Source organism: Osmia lignaria, unplaced genomic scaffold (genome assembly GCF_051020975.1).
Source record: "Osmia lignaria lignaria isolate PbOS001 unplaced genomic scaffold, iyOsmLign1 scaffold0001, whole genome shotgun sequence".
Lineage (NCBI taxonomy): Eukaryota > Metazoa > Arthropoda > Insecta > Hymenoptera > Megachilidae > Osmia > Osmia lignaria.
The window spans coordinates 2,845,192-2,855,641 of NW_027478158.1; positions in this window are offsets into that span (position 1 = coordinate 2,845,192).

A 10,450-nucleotide genomic window follows, 5' to 3' on the forward strand; every position below is an offset into this window, starting at 1 on the left:
CTGACGGAAATATTTCCAGATATTTCTTCTTCTTGTTGTTCTTCTTCTGCACAGCTAAGCTGGAAGTGGCATTTGCAGCTCGCAATAGTGCAGAGTTATCTCAAAGAAAGGGGCCACGGTGTTTCTGTATCTCTATTATGTTGGTGCGGCTTCGGAACTTTTAAATATCTTGATATATCTCGAGAACTACGCATCTGATCAAAAAATATCATAGAACATAAAAAGTAGGAAACTTAATTCTCTACAAAAAAGGTCTCTTAACGTTTTGCAATAGCTCGCTTCGTTTCCGAGATATTTGCAGATTTATCTCAAGGGAAGGGTCCTGACGGACATATTTCGAGATATTTCTTCTTCTTGTTGTTCTTCTTCTGCACAGCTAAACTGGAAGTGGCATTTCCAGCTCGCAATAGTGCAGAGTTATCCCAAAGAAAGGGGCCACGATGTTTCTGTATCTCTATTATGTTGGTGCGGCTTCGGAACTTTTAAATATCTTGATATATCTCGAGAACTACGCATCTGATCAAAAAATATCGTAGAACATAAAAAGTAGGAAACTTAATTCTCTACAAATAAGGTCTCTTAACATTTTGCCATAGCTCGCTTGGTTTCCGAGATATTTGCAGATTTATCTCAAGGGAAGGGGCCTGAGGGACATATTTCGAGATATTTCTTCTTCTTGTTGTTCTTCTTCTGCACAGCTAAGCTGGAAGTGGCATTTGCAGGTCGCAATAGTGCAGAGTTACCTCAAAGAAAGGGGCCACGGTGTTTCTGTATCTCTATTATGTTGGTGCGGCTTCGGAACTTTTAAATATCTTGATATATCTCGAGAACTACGCATCTGATCAAAAAATATCGTAGAACGTAAAAAGTAGGAAACTTAATTCTCTACAAATAAGGTCTCTTAACATTTTGCCATAGCTCGCTTGGTTTCCGAGATATTTGCAGATTTATCTCAAGGGAAGGGGCCTGAGGGACATATTTCGAGATATTTCTTCTTCTTGTTGTTCTTCTTCTGCACAGCTAAGCTGGAAGTGGCATTTGCAGCTCGCAATAGTGCAGAGTTACCTCAAAGAAAGGGGCCACGGTGTTTCTGTATCTCTATTATGTTGGTGCCGCTTCGGAACTTTTAAATATCTGGATATATCTCGAGAACTACGCATCTGATCAAAAAATATCATAGAACATAAAAAGTAGGAAATTTAATTCTCTACAAAAAAGGTCTCTTAACATTTTGCCATAGCTCGCTTGGTTTCCGAGATATTTGCAGATTTATCTCAAGGGAAGGGGCCTGAGGGACATATTTCGAGATATTTCTTCTTCTTGTTGTTCTTCTTCTGCACAGCTAAGCTGGAAGTGGCATTTGCAGCTCGCAATAGTGCAGAGTTACCTCAAAGAAAGGGGCCACGGTGTTTCTGTATCTCTATTATGTTGGTGCCGCTTCGGAACTTTTAAATATCTGGATATATCTCGAGAACTACGCATCTGATCAAAAAATATCATAGAACATAAAAAGTAGGAAATTTAATTCTCTACAAAAAAGGTCTCTTAACATTTTGCCATAGCTCGCTTGGTTTCCGAGATATTTGCAGATTTATCCCAAGGGAAGGGGCCTGACGGACATATTTCGAGATATTTCTTCTTCTTGTTGTTCTTCTTCTGCACAGCTAAGCTGGAAGTGGCATTTGCAGCTCGCAGTAGTGCAGAGTTATCTCAAAGAAAGGGGCCACGGTGTTTCTGTATCTCTATTATGTTGGTGCGGCTTCGGAACTTTTAAATATCTTGATATATCTCGAGAACTACGCATCTGATCAAAAAATATCATAGAACATAAAAAGTAGGAAACTTAATTCTCTACAAAAAAGGTCTCTTAACATTTTGCCATGGCTCGCTTCGTTTCCGAGATATATGCAGATTTATCTCAAGGGAAGGGGCCTGACGGACATATTTCGAGATATTTCTTCTTCTTGTTGTTCTTCTTCTGCACAGCTAAGCTGGAAGTGCCATTTGCAGCGCGCAATAGTGCAGAGTTATCTCAAAGAAAGGGGCCACGGTGTTTCTGTATCTCTATTATGTTGGTGCGGCTTCGGAACTTTTAAATATCTTGATATATCTCGAGAACTACGCATCTGTTCAAAAAATATCATAGAACATAAAAAGTAGGAATCCTAATTTTCTACAAAAAAGGTCTCTTAACATTTTGCCGTAGCTCGCTTCGTTTCCGAGATATTTGCAGATTTATCTCAAGGGAAGGGGCCTGACGGACATATTTCCAGATATTTCTTCTTCTTGTTGTTCTTCTTCTGCACAGCTAAGCTGGAAGTGGCATTTGCAGCTCGCAATAGTGCAGAGTTATCTCAAAGAAAGGGGCCACGGTGTTTCTGTATCTCTATTATGTTGGTGCGGCTTCGGAACTTTTAAATATCTTGATATATCTCGAGAACTACGCATCTGATCAAAAAATATCATAGAACATAAAAAGTAGGAAACTTAATTCTCTACAAAAAAGGTCTCTTAACATTTTGCCATAGCTCGCTTCGTTTCCGCGATATTTGCAGATTTATCTCAAGGGAAGGGGCCTGACGGACATATTTCGAGATATTTCTTCTTGTTGTTGTTCTTCTTCTGCACAGCTAAGCTGGAAGTGGCATTTGCAGCTCGCAGTAGTGCAGAGTTATCTCAAAGAAAGGGGCCACGGTGTTTCTGTATCTCTATTATGTTGGTGCGGCTTCGGAACTTTTAAATATCTTGATATATCTCGAGAACTACGCATCTGATCAAAAAATATCATAGAACATAAAAAGTAGGAAACTTAATTCTCTACAAAAAAGGTCTCTTAACGTTTTGCAATAGCTCGCTTCGTATCCGAGATATTTGCAGATTTATCTCAAGGGAAGGGTCCTGACGGACATATTTCGAGATATTTCTTCTTCTTGTTGTTCTTCTTCTGCACAGCTAAACTGGAAGTGGCATTTCCAACTCGCAATAGTGCAGAGTTATCCCAAAGAAAGGGGCCACGATGTTTCTGTATCTCTATTATGTTGGTGCGGCTTCGGAACTTTTAAATATCTCGATATATCTCGAAAACTACGCATCTGATCAAAAAATATCATAGAAGATAAAAAGTAGGAAACCTAATTCTCTACAAAAAAGGTCTCTTAACATTTTGCCATAGCTCGCTTCGTTTCCGCGATATTTGCAGATTTATCTCAAGGGAAGGGGCCTGACGGACATATTTCGAGATATTTCTTCTTGTTGTTGTTCTTCTTCTGCACAGCTAAGCTGGAAGTGGCATTTGCAGCGCGCAATAGTGCAGAGTTATCCCAAAGAAAGGGGCCACGGTGTTTCTGTATCTCTATTATGTTGGTGCGGCTTCGGAACTTTTAAATATCTCGATATATCTCGAAAACTACGTTCCTGATCAAAAAATATCATAGAACATAAATTGTAGGAAACATAATTCTCTACAAAAAAGGTCTCTTAACATTTTGCCATAGCTCGCTTCGTTTCCGAGATATTTGCAGATTTATCCCAAGGGAAGGGGCCTGACGGACATATTTCGAGATATTTCTTCTTCTTGTTGTTCTTCTTCTGCACAGCTAAGCTGGAAGTGGCATTTGCAGCTCGCAGTAGTGCAGAGTTATCTCAAAGAAAGGGGCCACGGTGTTTCTGTATCTCTATTATGTTGGTGCGGCTTCGGAACTTTTAAATATCTTGATATATCTCGAGAACTACGCATCTGTTCAAAAAATATCATAGAACATAAAAAGTAGGAATCCTAATTTTCTACAAAAAAGGTCTCTTAACATTTTGCCGTAGCTCGCTTCGTTTCCGAGATATTTGCAGATTTATCTCAAGGGAAGGGGCCTGAGGGACATATTTCGAGATATTTCTTCATCTTGTTGTTCTTCTTCTGCACAGCTAAGCTGGAAGTGGCATTTGCAGCTCGCAATAGTGCAGAGTTACCTCAGAGAAAGGGGCCACGGTGTTTCTGTATCTCTATTATGTTGGTGCCGCTTCGGAACTTTTAAATATCTGGATATATCTCGAGAACTACGCATCTGATCAAAAAATATCATAGAACATAAAAAGTAGGAAACTTAATTCTCTACAAAAAACGTCTCTTAACATTTTGCCATAGCTCGCTTCGTTTCCGAGATATTTGCAGATTTATCCCAAGGGAAGGGGCCTGACGGACATATTTCGAGATATTTCTTCTTCTTGTTGTTCTTCTTCTGCACAGCTAAGCTGGAAGTGGCATTTGCAGCTCGCAGTAGTGCAGAGTTATCTCAAAGAAAGGGGCCACGGTGTTTCTGTATCTCTATTATGTTGGTGCGGCTTCGGAACTTTTAAATATCTTGATATATCTCGAGAACTACGCATCTGATCAAAAAATATCATAGAACATAAAAAGTAGGAAACTTAATTCTCGACAAAAAAGGTCTCTTAACATTTGGCCATAGCTCGCTTCGTTTCCGAGATATTTGCAGATTTATCTCAAGGGAAGGGGCCTGACGGACATATTTCGAGATATTTCTTCTTCTTGTTGTTCTTCTTCTGCACAGCTAAGCTGGAAGTGCCATTTGCAGCGCGCAATAGTGCAGAGTTATCTCAAAGAAAGGGGCCACGGTGTTTCTGTATCTCTATTATGTTGGTGCGGCTTCGGAACTTTTAAATATCTTGATATATCTCGAGAACTACGCATCTGTTCAAAAAATATCATAGAACATAAAAAGTAGGAAACTTAATTCTCTACAAAACAGGTCTCTTAACGTTTTGCAATAGCTCGCTTCGTTTCCGAGATATTTGCAGATTTATCTCAAGGGAAGGGTCCTGACGGACATATTTCGAGATATTTCTTCTTCTTGTTGTTCTTCTTCTGCACAGCTAAACTGGAAGTGGCATTTCCAGCTCGCAATAGTGCAGAGTTATCCCAAAGAAAGGGGCCACGATGTTTCTGTATCTCTATTATGTTGGTGCGGCTTCGGAACTTTTAAATATCTTGATATATCTCGAGAACTACGCATCTGATCAAAAAATATCGTAGAACATAAAAAGTAGGAAACTTAATTCTCTACAAAAAAGGTCTCTTAACATTTTGCCATAGCTCGCTTCGTTTCCGAGATATTTGCAGATTTATCCCAAGGGAAGGGGCCTGACGGACATATTTCGAGATATTTCTTCTTCTTGTTGTTCTTCTTCTGCACAGCTAAGCTGGAAGTGGCATTTGCAGCTCGCAGTAGTGCAGAGTTATCTCAAAGAAAGGGGCCACGGTGTTTCTGTATCTCTATTATGTTGGTGCGGCTTCGGAACTTTTAAATATCTTGATATATCTCGAGAACTACGCATCTGATCAAAAAATATCATAGAACATAAAAAGTAGGAAACTTAATTCTCTACAAAAAAGGTCTCTTAACATTTTGCCATAGCTCGCTTCGTTTCCGAGATATTTGCAGATTTATCTCAAGGGAAGGGGCCTGACGGACATATTTCGAGATATTTCTTCTTCTTGTTGTTCTTCTTCTGCACAGCTAAGCTGGAAGTGCCATTTGCAGCGCGCAATAGTGCAGAGTTATCTCAAAGAAAGGGGCCACGGTGTTTCTGTATCTCTATTATGTTGGTGCGGCTTCGGAACTTTTAAATATCTTGATATATCTCGAGAACTACGCATCTGTTCAAAAAATATCATAGAACATAAAAAGTAGGAAATTAATTCTCTACAAAACAGGTCTCTTAACGTTTTGCAATAGCTCGCTTCGTTTCCGAGATATTTGCAGATTTATCTCAAGGGAAGGGTCCTGACGGACATATTTCGAGATATTTCTTCTTCTTGTTGTTCTTCTTCTGCACAGCTAAACTGGAAGTGGCATTTCCAGCTCGCAATAGTGCAGAGTTATCCCAAAGAAAGGGGCCACGATGTTTCTGTATCTCTATTATGTTGGTGCGGCTTCGGAACTTTTAAATATCTCGATATATCTCGAAAACTACGCTTCTGATCAAAAAATATCATAGAACATAAATTGTAGGAAACATAATTCTCTACAAAAAAGGTCTCTTAACATTTTGCCATAGCTCGCTTCGTTTCCGAGATATTTGCAGATTTATCTCAAGGGAAGGGGCCTGACGGACATATTTCGAGATATTTCTTCTTCTTGTTGTTCTTCTTCTGCACAGCTAAGCTGGAAGTGGCATTTGCAGCTCGCAATTGTGCAGAGTTATCTCAAAGAGAGGGGCCACGGTGTTTCTGTATCTCTATTATGTTGGTGCGGCTTCGGAACTTTTAAATATCTTGATATATCTCGAGAACTACGCATCTGATCAAAAAATATCGTACAACATAAAAAGTAGGAAACTTAATTCTCTACAAATAAGGTCTCTTAACATTTTGCCATAGCTCGCTTGGTTTCCGAGATATTTGCAGATTTATCTCAAGGGAAGGGGCCTGAGGGACATATTTCGAGATATTTCTTCTTCTTGTTGTTCTTCTTCTGCACAGCTAAGCTGGAAGTGGCATTTGCAGCTCGCAATAGTGCAGAGTTACCTCAAAGAAAGGGGCCACGGTGTTTCTGTATCTCTATTATGTTGGTGCCGCTTCGGAACTTATAAATATCTGGATATATCTCGAGAACTACGCATCTGATCAAAAAATATCATAGAACATAAAAAGTAGGAAACTTAATTCTCTACAAAAAAGGTGTCTTAACATTTTGCCGTAGCTCGCTTCGTTTCCGAGATATTTGCAGATTTATCCCATGGGAAGGGGCCTGACGGACATATTTCGAGATATTTCTTCTTCTTGTTGTTCTTCTTCTGCACAGCTAAGCTGGAAGTGGCATTTGCAGCTCGCAGTAGTGCAGAGTTATCTCAAAGACAGGGGCCACGGTGTTTCTGTATCTCTATTATGTTGGTGCGGCTTCGGAACTTTTAAATATCTTGATATATCTCGAGAACTACGCATCTGATCAAAAAATATCATAGAACATAAAAAGTAGGAAACTTAATTCTCTACAAAAAAGGTCTCTTAACATTTTGCCATAGCTCGCTCCGTTTCCGAGATATTTGCAGATATATCACAAGGGAAGGGGCCTGACGGACATATTTCGAGATATTTCTTCTTCTTGTTGTTCTTCTTCTGCACAGCTAAGCTGGAAGTGCCATTTGCAGCGCGCAATAGTGCAGAGTTATCTCAAAGAAAGGGGCCACGGTGTTTCTGTATCTCTATTATGTTGGTGCGGCTTCGGAACTTTTAAATATCTTGATATATCTCGAGAACTACGCATCTGTTCAAAAAATATCATAGAACATAAAAAGTAGGAATCCTAATTTTCTACAAAAAAGGTCTCTTAACATTTTGCCGTAGCTCGCTTCGTTTCCGAGATATTTGCAGATTTATCTCAAGGGAAGGGGCCTGAGGGACATATTTCGAGATATTTCTTCATCTTGTTGTTCTTCTTCTGCACAGCTAAGCTGGAAGTGGCATTTGCAGCTCGCAATAGTGCAGAGTTACCTCAAAGAAAGGGGCCACGGTGTTTCTGTATCTCTATTATGTTGGTGCGGCTTCGGAACTTTTAAATATCTTGATATATCTCGAGAACTACGCATCTGATCAAAAAATATCATAGAACATAAAAAGTAGGAAACTTAATTCTCTACAAAAAAGGTCTCTTAACATTTTGCCATAGCTCGCTTCGTTTCCGAGATATTTGCAGATTTATCTCAAGGGAAGGGGCCTGACGGACATATTTCGAGATATTTCTTCTTCTTGTTGTTGTTCTTCTGCACAGCTAAGCTGGAAGTGCCATTTGCAGCGCGCAATAGTGCAGAGTTATCTCAAAGAAAGGGGCCACGGTGTTTCTGTATCTCTATTATGTTGGTGCGGCTTCGGAACTTTTAAATATCTTGATATATCTCGAGAACTACGCATCTGTTCAAAAAATATCATAGAACATAAAAAGTAGGAATCCTAATTTTCTACAAAAAAGGTCTCTTAACATTTTGCCGTAGCTCGCTTCGTTTCCGAGATATTTGCAGATTTATCTCAAGGGAAGGGGCCTGACGGAAATATTTCCAGATATTTCTTCTTCTTGTTGTTCTTCTTCTGCACAGGTAAGCTGGAAGTGGCATTTGCAGCTCGCAATAGTGCAGAGTTATCTCAAAGAAAGGGGCCACGGTGTTTCTGTATCTCTATTATGTTGGTGCGGCTTCGGAACTTTTAAATATCTTGATATATCTCGAGAACTACGCATCTGATCAAAAAATATCATAGAACATAAAAAGTAGGAAACTTAATTCTCTACAAAAAAGGTCTCTTAACGTTTTGCAATAGCTCGCTTCGTTTCCGAGATATTTGCAGATTTATCTCAAGGGAAGGGTCCTGACGGACATATTTCGAGATATTTCTTCTTCTTGTTGTTCTTCTTCTGCACAGCTAAACTGGAAGTGGCATTTCCAGCTCGCAATAGTGCAGAGTTATCCCAAAGAAAGGGGCCACGATGTTTCTGTATCTCTATTATGTTGGTGCGGCTTCGGAACTTTTAAATATCTTGATATATCTCGAGAACTACGCATCTGATCAAAAAATATCGTAGAACATAAAAACTAGGAAACTTAATTCTCTACAAATAAGGTCTCTTAACATTTTGCCATAGCTCGCTTGGTTTCCGAGATATTTGCAGATTTATCTCAAGGGAAGGGGCCTGAGGGACATATTTCGAGATATTTCTTCTTCTTGTTGTTCTTCTTCTGCACAGCTAAGCTGGAAGTGGCATTTGCAGGTCGCAATAGTGCAGAGTTACCTCAAAGAAAGGGGCCACGGTGTTTCTGTATCTCTATTATGTTGGTGCGGCTTCGGAACTTTTAAATATCTTGATATATCTCGAGAACTACGCATCTGATCAAAAAATATCGTAGAACATAAAAAGTAGGAAACTTAATTCTCTACAAATAAGGTCTCTTAACATTTTGCCATAGCTCGCTTGGTTTCCGAGATATTTGCAGATTTATATCAAGGGAAGGGGCCTGAGGGACATATTTCGAGATATTTCTTCTTCTTGTTGTTCTTCTTCTGCACAGCTAAGCTGGAAGTGGCATTTGCAGCTCGCAATAGTGCAGAGTTACCTCAAAGAAAGGGGCCACGGTGTTTCTGTATCTCTATTATGTTGGTGCCGCTTCGGAACTTTTAAATATCTGGATATATCTCGAGAACTACGCATCTGATCAAAAAATATCATAGAACATAAAAAGTAGGAAATTTAATTCTCTACAAAAAAGGTCTCTTAACATTTTGCCATAGCTCGCTTCGTTTCCGCGATATTTGCAGATTTATCTCAAGGGAAGGGGCCTGACGGACATATTTCGAGATATTTCTTCTTGTTGTTGTTCTTCTTCTGCACAGCTAAACTGGAAGTGGCATTTCCAACTCGCAATAGTGCAGAGTTATCCCAAAGAAAGGGGCCACGATGTTTCTGTATCTCTATTATGTTGGTGCGGCTTCGGAACTTTGAAATATCTCGATATATCTCGAAAACTACGCATCTGATCAAAAAATATCATAGAACATAAAAAGTAGGAAACTTAATTCTCTACAAAAAAGGTCTCTTAACATTTTGCCATAGCTCGCTTCGTTTCCGCGATATTTGCAGATTTATCTCAAGGGAAGGGGCCTGACGGACATATTTCGAGATATTTCTTCTTGTTGTTGTTCTTCTTCTGCACAGCTAAGCTGGAAGTGGCATTTGCAGCGCGCAATAGTGCAGAGTTATCTCAAAGAAAGGGGCCACGGCGTTTCTGTATCTCTATTATGTTAGTGCGGCTTCGGAACTTTTAAATATCTTGATATATCTCGAGAACTACGCATCTGTTCAAAAAATATCATAGAACATAAAAAGTAGCAATCCTAATTTTCTACAAAAAAGGTCTCTTAACATTTTGCCGTAGCTCGCTTCGTTTCCGAGATATTTGCAGATTTATCTCAAGGGAAGGGGCCTGACGGACATATTTCCAGATATTTCTTCTTCTTGTTGTTCTTCTTCTGCACAGCTAAGCTGGAAGTGGCATCTGCAGCTCGCAATAGTGCAGAGTTATCTCAAAGAAAGGGGCCACGGTGTTTCTGTATCTCTATTATGTTGGTGCGGCTTCGGAACTTTTAAATATCTTGATATATCTCGAGAACTACGCATCTGATCAAAAAATATCATAGAACATAAAAAGTAGGAAACTTAATTCTCTACAAAAAAGGTCTCTTAACATTTTGCCATAGCTCGCTTCGTTTCCGAGATATTTGCAGATTTATCTCAAGGGAAGGGGCCTGACGGACATATTTCGAGATATTTCTTGTTCTTGTTGTTCTTCTTCAGCACAGCTAAGCTGGAAGTGGCATTTGCAGCTCGCAATAGTGCAGAGTTATCTCAAAGAAAGGGGCCACGGTGTTTCTGTATCTCTATTATGTTGGTGC